The sequence below is a fragment of the Triticum urartu genome, chromosome 7 (assembly GCF_003073215.2).
Source record: "Triticum urartu cultivar G1812 chromosome 7, Tu2.1, whole genome shotgun sequence".
Taxonomy (NCBI): Eukaryota; Viridiplantae; Streptophyta; class Magnoliopsida; order Poales; family Poaceae; genus Triticum; species Triticum urartu.
This window is the reverse complement of record NC_053028.1, coordinates 545,521,715-545,532,710: the sequence shown is the minus strand read 5'-3', so window position 1 is coordinate 545,532,710 and position 10,996 is coordinate 545,521,715.

Sequence of the window (10,996 nt, the reverse complement as noted above, 5' to 3'; positions counted from 1 at the left end):
GGCGTGCACGGTGCACACCACACAGTCACAGAGAGCCATTTTCTTTGCCAAAGTTACTAGCGCTGTACTCATCTCTTCTTGGACAATATCTGCACATGCGACCTTCTGCCTGGGGCTGTCCTGATGAGCTGAATCCATGCATGGTCACATATGACGACGGTCGAGATAAAGCCATTGCCTGACCTATAGTCCATGAGTTATCTCGGTGCATGCATGTCCACGCAACGTACGTATGCGACGACGTCTCCACTCCCTTGCCCGGGCGGAGCGGCGTACATTCGGAGAATCTGCTTCGCTTTTCAGTGCAAGCATGAGAGGTCGGGCGCGTATGCGGACTGACCGGTCACGTCTCAAACAATCAATTCCACGTTCGCGTATCTCATATACGACATTCTATATTTATACTATACATTAAACATAATGAAATAGTGAATAAAGAAATCAACATCAAACGAACAAAGAAATGCACATATATAAATCCATTACATCGTCGAAAAGATCACCAAAATTCATCGCGAGACAAGTTCTTAACTTAAACAACCAAAAACCAATAATATAAGCGAAGGAGGAATGGGATCATCACTTCCTCGTGAGGCCTTTGCCCTTCCGGTCATCGCATAGCTGTATGCGTCTGCGGCTGGTGGTGGATCTTGGTCCTTATCGGAGAAGGTGGAGCTGTGGTGGTGGTGGTCGTTGGACGAGGAGTCAGAGAGGAAAATGAGCCCCTTCATCCGGCGGATGGCCCTGTCCTGCTACCGCTTCAGCTAGGCCACCCGAGCTTCGTCCGCTGCCTCGCGATCCGACTGCTCAATGGCAAGCCGGAGCGCCTTTGCGTTTTTCATCCGTAGGCGGCGAGCGTCCGTCTCCGCCGTCGTCAGTGATTGGTAGTAGACCCAATCATGGAGCCTTCGATTCCGACATGTGCGTGCGGGCCGGCGGAGCGGTGAAAGGATCGATATGGTTGACTAGAGGGGGGGTGAATAGGCAACTAACAATTTTAGCTTTTCTTTAATAATTTAAACTTTGCATCAAAGTAGGTTGTCTAGATATGCAACTAGGTGAGCAATCTATATGATGCAACAAGGATAGGAACACAAGCAAGCAAGTGATATGAAACGAATAAGCTTGCACAAGTAAAGGCACGAGATAACCAAGAGTGGAGACGGTGGAGACGAGGATGTGTTGCCGAAGTTCCTTCCCTTTGAGAGGAAGTACGTCTCCGTTGGAGCGGTGTGAAGGCACAATGCTCCCCAAGAAGCCACTAGGGCCACCGTATTCTCCTCGTGCCCTTACACAATGCGAGATGCCGTGATTCCACTATTGGTGCCCTTGAAGGCGGCGACCAAACCTTTACAAACAAGATTGGGGCTCTCTCCACAACTTAATTGGAGGCTTTCAACGAAACCACGAAGTTTCACCATAATGGAATATGGCTCCGAGGTGACCTCAACCGTCTAGGGTGCTCAAACACCCAAGAGTAACAAAATCCACACAAGAAAGTATGGGGGAAGCAAATATCCTTTGGTGGAAGTGTAGATCTAGGTCTCCTCCTTCAATCCCTAGCAAATAAACAAGTTTGAGTGGCTAGAGAGAGAGAGATCAGGCAAGAGAGCTTGAAGTGCATTAATGATGGAGTGAGAGAGGTCAAAGGTGAGAGAGGTAGGTGGGAGAAGCTCACTTATATAGTAACCCTCGATTCCAACCGTTACTGCGTTTTTTTGCACTGCAGCGGTACAACCGGTCCTCGTCCCGCTACAACATGGACTCACGGTGTATCTGCAGAACCCTACCAAGCGGTACAACCGGACAAGCAGGCGGTAGTACCGGCTAAGAAAAATAACCGGACTAACTGCCTGGCCACCGCACAACCACCGCATCAAAACAGGAGCTTGACCGGTACTTTGGCGGTGCCTGGCCGGAACAACCGCATGGCCTTGATCTCTTGGGTGGCTAAGTTCAGAGTGGAAGAACCGCTCGGACCACCGGTGGTATCGGTCATCGTGGAACGACCGGACCAACCGGGCCACTACCGCCCAAGAACCGCATCAAAACAAAAGCGCGAGCGGTACTTGAGCGGTGCATGGACGGAACCACCGCCCCAGCATTTGCAGAGCATGGTGGCGGTACCACCGCCCGGAGGCAGCGGTACAACCACTCGAGCAAAGCTGGTGAGCGACAAGACCCAGCGGTACAACCGCTCCAGAGAGCGGTACAACCGCTGGGCAGAAACAGTGAGCAGGAAAGATAGGGGAAGAGACCAGGAAAACTCTCTCTCTCTCTCTCACACCCGAGGAAGACAAAGGAGGGGTGATGAACATGTACGTGAAAAGATTCCCACGGTACTTTCTAATGAGGATTCCCTCTTGATAGTACGGGTTCCCTACGACCAAAGAAAATAAAAGCGTAGAGGACACGTCTTCGATCTTTTCCCATGAGAGGCAATAGCAATCCGATGTAAACCTAAGCATCGAGAACCTGAAACATATAGCACACGATTAGACCAACAAAGGGTTGTCATCATCATCCAAAACATAAAGTAGGGAAATGCCCTATCAATCTCCCCCTTTTTGGTGGATGATGACAACAACACGATTTGCAAGAGATAAGTCAATGAAATCTAGACGGAACTCCCCCTGAATATGTGCCCCAATAGGAACTAGCTGTTAGAAAGCATGGGCACACTTTCAAGACTAGACTCCCCCTAGATTTTATAGACTCACCACTCTGACAATATAATGCTTAGAGTGCAATAATAACGATAATGACCGATGAACGGAAAGGTAACAGGAGTAACATGTCTCACACACAGCAAGGAACGAAACACGTCCACGAGCAAAGACCAACACGAGAAAACGAGAAAAAGAAAAACCCATGCAAATCCCCGAGACCTATAGAACTCTCTCCCCCTTTGGCATCAAGACACCAAAAAGGAAAAGAGCGAAGCTAGCGTCCCAAAGCTCAGACGTCCTCCTCTGACTCCTCGGTCGCATCTGGATCCTCATCATCATAGTCGTCATCGTCGTCGTGATCACATTCTTCCATGGCATTGTCAGCTGCTGCAAACGAGGAGGATGGCTGGGGAGGGGCTTCATCATCAGTCCAGGTGCTATGGGTAGATATCCAACGCTCCTCTGGGGTGATGCTCTTCTCAGAGCCACTCTGAACCGGCATGTTGAGGTGCTTCATCATTGCAATTTGGCGATGTCGTGCAAGCTTCTCATTGACATGTGCCTCATACATCCTCTTCTGGATGTCAGCCTGGAGACAAAAGGTCTTCTTCACCTTGGCAGTGAGTTTGGCCACCCACGAAGGCTTGGCCCCTGGCTCCAGCTCAAAGTCCTCATCGTCAGAAGTAGCATAGACATCCTCAGGAGCATTTGCAGGGAAGCGAGGCTCAACATGCTTCTTCTTCTTAAGGAGCTTGACCTCATGAACAGTGAGGTTGTCTGGAGAAGTGAGGAGCTCTCCAGGACGACGAACAGCCCACACAGAGTTCCGAAAGCACATGACAAACGGAGCATAGATTGGACTTTACGGTAGATGACCATGTTGTACATCTCATGCCACATCCAATTGGACACATCAAACGTTGCCCCTGTCCCTACCATGGTCTTCATAGCAACCATCAAATCAACCAGATAGCCATGAATCTCATCTTGATTGCCCACCTTGGGCAAGAGCACATTGCGGAACACTCGGTGCATGATGTCATAGACCTTCTCCAAATCCTTGGATTCTCCAATAATCCCACGGCCCCGAATGTACAAAGGGGCAAGCTTCTCCTTAAGCATGGACTCAGGAAAGTCATGCGGACGAATGCCACCCCTTCCTTCCAGACCGGTATCCTCGTACCCAATAGCATTGCAGAATGCCCTCCAGGGAACGTGAAACAATTCATCACGACACATGAAGGTGAGAGTGTGCGCATCATCTTCCCCAAAATGAATCGTGGCATAGAAGTGATGGATGAGTTGAACATCAAAGTGACAGTTGACTGACATGAGCTTGACAAGATCAAACTCCTCGCAGAGAGCCAGCGCCTCACCAAAATACTCCATGTTGTTCCTCCAATGGTCAAGATCAATTGTCCACTGCTTGGCATATCTGTTCTTGATGTGCTCAAAGAGTTCATGAACAATCCGCACTTGCATATCATTCCGGAACTGAACGGTGGTCCAATGAGGAGCAATGGGAACCTCATATGGATTCTTTGATTGGAAGGCTTCCCAATCCTTGGCTTTCCAATGATGCAATGGCATAACCACACGTTGCTTAGCAGCTGCAGACTTTTCACGGCGAGTGGGCTTGGTAGGAATCACAACTTCTTCATCATCAGACACAACCGGGCGCAAGGTCCTTCATGCCCTCTTCTTGGTCTTGCGAGGAGCAGAGCGAGAACTAGAGCCCCCTGAACACACACACACGAAAAAGCACACAAAACCCAGCAATGATGAGAGAATTGCACACACAAGCAGAAAAGGAACATGTTGCGGCAACAGAGAAGATAGAACAGTGCTGGGTGGTTGATATACTCCGGTTGTACCGGTTCCTCCGCCGGTAGTACCGCTCCAGCGGTTGTACCGCCTGTAGGGGCGGTAGAACCGCTGACGGTGGCACTACCAGGGGAGATAGGTCGAACCGAGGCATACTAATCACACAAGTAATATTCCGAATTCTAAGTGATACAAACAAGACAGGAGGCAAACAAAGATCTCTTCTACTCCATAGTTCAAACACTAATCGTGGAAAGTTAAGTAATGCCCTAGACAAAGGAAGAACCCTAGAAAGATCTAGGAGCAAAGAACACGAGGCATTACCACCATCCATGGGAAGAGATCGGGAGGCTTCCACGGAGAGAATCCACGGAGAGCCCAAGGATCCGAAGTGCGAGACGCACTCCAGGGCAGGGGCAAAGAGGGCCGGCGGCTAGGGCGCGGAGAAGAGGAACGAGGGCGAATGGAAAAAGAAAACCCTTCAGCCCCGTTGAGTATATATAGGCCCGTAGACACGCCCCGGTAGAACCGCTCCGGGGAGCGGTTGTACCGCACGTATGGTACAGACCGGTGGTTGGAGACAGTACTTCCGGTTCTTGGAAGGCAGTGGTAGTACCGCCCAGTGTCCACCGGTAGTACTGGACGTAGGTTACCGTGGGTTTGAGCGATGGAACCGCCCAAACACCAAATGGAGACCAATTGGGACGGCACAACTAGGTACCAGCGGTGGAACCTCCCGTGATCCCGGTTGTACCGCCCGACCACCTATGCCCAAGCCAAGATTAAATGAGTGCAATCCGAAGGGGGGAAGAAAGAGCATGAAACAGGAGAGAAGCAACACCCTAGGAGAACCCAACGCAAAGAGCAAAGAAAGAACGAGAGAAAACAACACGAGAACAAAAGGCTAACTCCAACCTCCCCAAGAGAGGACGGTGGTCGAAGCCACCTATGTTTGAGTCAATTGGTATGGCACCACGAAGAATTATCCTTGGGTCCATGACCAAAACTCGTCTTTGAAGCACAAGTACCATCAAACATGGCTAATGTGAAATACTTGATCGATTTATGCATAATGGGGGGAGGGAGAGTTCATTGAGAGAACATCACTCCCCCTATGTCCATGCCTACATCTAAACAAGACAACATGTTGAGTACGGTGAGGTGTGCAAGGGTTCAAGCAACATTGCTCGAATCAATGATATTTAGCTCATGCCTTAACTCGCGAAATCTTGCTTCATCCAAGGGCTTCGTGAAGATATCTGCAAGGTTATCATGAGTGTTGACATAGTTGAGCTCGATCTCTCCTCGCCTAATGTGATCCCGGATGAAGTGATACCGGATCTCAATATGCTTCATCTTGAAGTGTTGCACCGGGTTGAGGGAGATCTTGATGGCACTTTCATTCTCACACCAAAGAGGCACTTTGTCGCAAATGACACCGTAATCCTTTAAAGTTTGCCTCATCCATAAGAGTTGTGCACAACAACTACCGACTGCAACATACTCCGCCTCGGTGGACGAGAGAGACACACAACTTTGCTTTTTGGAAGACCAACTTACCAAAGAGCAACCAAGGAATTGGCACCCTCCGGAAGTGGACTTCCTATCCACTTTGTCTCCCGCCCAATCAAAATCCGAGTACCCTACAAGCTTGAAGTTTGATCCTCTTGGATACCATAAGCCAAAGTTTGGGGTATGAGCCAAATATCGAAAGATTCATTTGACCGCCACATAGTGACTTTCCTTAGGTGCGGCTTGAAACCGTGCACAAATTCCCACACTCAACATGATATCCGGTCTAGATGCACAAAGGTAAAGCAAGGATCCAATCATGAAGCGATATACCTTTTGATCCACCACTTTACCATTGGGATCTAAGTCAAGTTGGCACTTGGTGGGCATTGGAGTGGAAGTCGGCTTGACGTCACTTAGCTTGAATCTCTTGAGCATGTCTTGAGTGTATTTGGATTGATTGATGAAGGTTCCTTCTCTTCTTTGCTTCACTTTGAACCCTAGAAAGAACTTCAACTCTCCCATGGAGGACATCTCGAACTTTGAGGTCATGAGAGCGGCAAATTCCTCATTGAAAGCTTTGTTAGGTGAACCAAAGATAATATCATCAACATATAATTGGCACACAAACAACTCCCCTTTGACATTCTTAGTAAAAAGAGTGGGGTCGATTAGCCCAACTTCAAAACCACGGTCTTGTAACAACTCGGTAAGGTGGTCATACCACGCACGTGGGGCTTGTTTAAGGCCATAGAGTGCCTTATCGAGTTGATACACATGATCGGGAAGGTAGGGATCCTCGAACCCGGGGGGTTGCTTGATGTAAACCAATTCATTAATAGGACCATTAAGAAAAGCACTCTTCACATCCATTTGTTGTAACTTAAAGTTATGATGAGAAGCATATGCAATCAACATGCGAATGGATTCAAGACGAGCAACGAGAGCAAAGGTTTCACCGTAGTCGATACCCTCGACTTGGGAGTAGCCTTGTGCTACCAAACGAGCCTTGTTGCGAATGATAATCCCATGGGCATCTTGCTTGTTCTTAAATATCCACTTGGTTCCTATGACGTTGTGATCCCCGGTCGGTCTTGGCACCAATCTCCACACTTTGTTGCGCTCGAACTTGTTGAGTTCTTCATGCATGGCATTGTGCCAATCCGGATCTTTTAGCGCCTCATAGACCTTGTGGGGTTCCACACAAGAGACAAATGCGTGATGCTCACAATAATTTGCTAATTGTCTACGAGTGCTTACCCCCTTTCTTAAGCTTCCAAGCACATTCGTCATGAGATGATCCTTGGTGGAGAGCTTGGAAGCAACCTTGGTGGCACGACGCTCTAATTCCTCCTCGAGGGTGAGACGAGAAGTGGTCACTTGATCATCGTGAGCGTCGTCTTGGGCTTGTTCTTGTTCTTGAACTTGCTCGGAGGAGAGAACTTGACCTTGGGTATCACTTGATGGGTCAACACCGTCTTGAGCGTGATCTTGCCCTTGGTCATGTTCTTGAGGATGAGAGCCTTCATGTTGTTCTTCGGAAGCGTGTGGGCCTTGGGTTGGTGATGGCTCCACTTGAGTGGAGCTTTGTTCTTCTCCTTCGGCCACAAGGGGTTCCTCAATGGGTAGGATAAAGCCAACACCCATTCTTCTTATGGCTTGGGAAGGAATTTCATCACCTACATCACAAGTGCCACTTTGCTCCACTTGGGAGCCGTTATTCTCATCAAAATCTACGTTACACGTCTCCTCAATAAGTCTCGTGGATTTATTGAGGACACGGTAAGCATGAGAGTTTGTAGCATAACCAACAAATATGCCCTCATAAGCTCTAGCCTCAAATTTAGACAACCGAACACCTTTCTTGAGAATGAAACACTTACACCCGAATATCCGGAAGTACTTGAGGTTGGGCTTGTTACCGGTGAGTATCTCATATGGAGTCTTGTTCAAGCCCTTGCGGAGGTAGAGCCGATTGGATGCATGACACGCGGTGTTGATGGCTTCGGCCCAAAAGTTGTACGGAGACTTGAACTCCGCCATCATGGTCCTTGCCGCATCCATCAACGTCCGGTTCTTCCTCTCCGCAACACCGTTTTGTTGAGGGGTGTAGGGTGCGGAATATTGATGCTTGATTCCCTCATCACTAAGAAACTCATCCAAGGTGTAGTTCTTGAACTCGGTGCCGTTGTCACTTCTTATTGTCAAGATCTTTGCATTGTGTTGACGTTGTGCTTCATTTGCAAAGTCAATGACAGTTTGTTGGGTCTCGCTCTTCCTCTTGAAGAAATACACCCATGTGTACCTTGAGTAGTCATCCATAATCACCAAGCAATACTTCCTACCTCCAAGACTATCGAAGGATGGAGGCCCAAAGAGATCCATGTGAAGGAGCTCCAAAGGCCTCTTTGAATAAATGATAGTCGTGGGAGGGTGAGCCTTCTCATGTAGCTTTCCTTCGATACAAGCACTGCAAGCACGATCTTTAGCAAAACTAACATTCGTTAGTCCATGGACATGGTCCCCCTTGAGGAGACTTTGCAAAGATCTCATATTGACATGGGCTAAACGGCGATGCCAAAGCCATCCCACATCAAATTTAGCCATTAGGCACGTCGCGGTCTTAGTGGGTCGCTCCGAAAAGTTAATCACATATAGACCGTTCTCGACATGCCCAACAAAGGCTACTTTAAGAGTCCTGCTCCACAAGAGGGTCACGGTATCGATATCAAAGAAAGTGGCAAAGCCCATGATTGCAAGATGACAAACGGAAAGTAAATTGTATGCAAGGGACTCAACAAGCATGACCTTCTCGATCATGAGATCATGAGAGATGACCACCTTGCTAAGTCCCAATACCTTAGAAGATGAGGCGTCACCCCACTCGACATTGGTGGGCATAGATGGAACCTTGTGCACGTCCACCACCAAGTCCTTGCTTCCGGTCATATGATTTGTAGCTCCGCTATCGAGCAACCATGATCCCCCACCGGAAGCAAACACCTGCAAGAGATCAATGCTTAGTTTTAGGTACCCATTTTGTAATGGGTCCTTTGATGTTAGTGACAAGGGTCTTTGGAACCCAAATAGACCATTCAATGTATTCATGAAGAGAACCAACAAATTTGGCATAAACATGCCCATCACTCGCACGGCATAACACATAAGAAGGATTAAAATCGCTGGCTTTGTTGGGAGGGGTGGCATTGCCCTTCTTGACATTGCCACCCTTTGCATTGTTCTTCTTCTTCTCCTCGGAGGCACTCTCTCCCTCCTTCACAAAGGTTTGCATGAGAGGAGGAGGTTGTTTGGTCTTGTCATTCTTCTTCTTGTTCTTGGAGTCGGGCACGTACCCAACCCCTTCCTTGGCCACAACCCCCTTTTGGTTGATCAAGAGATCGTTGAGGTTCTTCTTGCCTTGTATGCAAGTCGCAAGACCTCTCTCAGGTTGCCCCTTTAGCTTAGCGTTCTCCTCAACGAGATGCACGTGCTCACAACACGGGTTAGTAGCATTTGCATTATCAATTAACATCATACGAGGGAAAGTGGCTTTTTCCTTGGTTAGCTTTACTTGAAGTTGATCATGAGACTCTCTGAGGCTAGCATGAGTACCCTTCAAGATCTTGTGAGCCTTGTCAAGTAGATCAAACTCCTCTTTGAGTCTAGCAAGATCAACCTCAAGTTCGGCCTTCTCGGAGTTTAGCACATGAGAAACAATAAGGACATGATCATAATATTTCTTTAACTTAGCATGATCAACGTTGTGTGACTCCTCAAGAGCCAAACGAAGACCACACTCTTCCTCAAGAGCATTGGAAAGATTCGAAATCTCATCGGCATAGTCACGACTATGCCCTTCCATCTTAGTGATGGTGTCTTCGTGAGCCTCGATCATGTCATTGGCTTCACCAAGTTGTTCCAAGAGAGCAACAAAGTGCTTCTTGGATTTTCCCTTGAGTTTGCCCATAAAGGCCTCAAACTCATTAGCCTCCACATTAGCTTCCTCAAGTTCATTAATGCTATCCATCGGAGAAGGATGATTAATGATGGTAGTTTTGATGTTGGAGGTTACCTTGTTGGTGGCTTTAGCCATGAGGTACTTGGCGGTGATACTCTCATTGGGTGAGTCGAAGAGAGACACCCGTGGAGTCGTCGCAATGGCAACGGAGGCCATGGCAACCGACTCATCAATTTCATCATCATCATCATCCTCATTGTACTCTTCTTGTACCACCAATGCCTTGGGAGGAGTCTTCTTGATGAAGTTGCTCTTGTTGGGGAATGACTTGGCCTTATCCTTTCGGATGAGCTTGCCACCATTGTCTTCCCTCTTCTCATACGGACACTCCGCAACAAAATGACTCACGTTGCCACAATTGTAGCAAGTCCTTACATGTTGCTTGCTCTTCGTGCCACTTGAGTTGTTTTTGCTAAAGTTTGGCCTTGAGTTTTTCTTACTCCAAAATTGCCTTGAAGCAAGTGCCATGTGTTCATGATACGCATACTTCGTATCTTCGGGGTTGCTCTCCTCTTCTTCCTCTTCTTCCTCTTCAACGGTGAGCTTGGCCTTCAATGCAAGGTTAGGCTTCTTTGCCCTTTGAGAATGAAGCACCGCATTGTCGGCGGTCTTTTCCAAAATGTTCATGGCCACAAACTCATCCAACACTTCGCTTGAGGTCAAAGTGTGGAAGTCCGGTCTTTGACGAATGACGGAGGACATGGCCTTGTGATAGGGCATCATTGCCTTGAGGAATTTGCACTTGATCCAATTGTCATCCGTGTCCTTGCTCCCGTGATCTCGTAGTGAGACCGCGAGTTTGGTTACTCTCCGATAAAGCTCACGAGGTTCTTCATCTTCTTTCATTGCAAACTTATCGGCCTCATCTTGCACCACTTCATAGTTGGAGCGTTGGATGCTTGCGCTTCCCCGGTAGAGAGAGACAACACAATGCCATGCATCTTTGGCCAAGGCGAAGGGACGAAGATGAGGT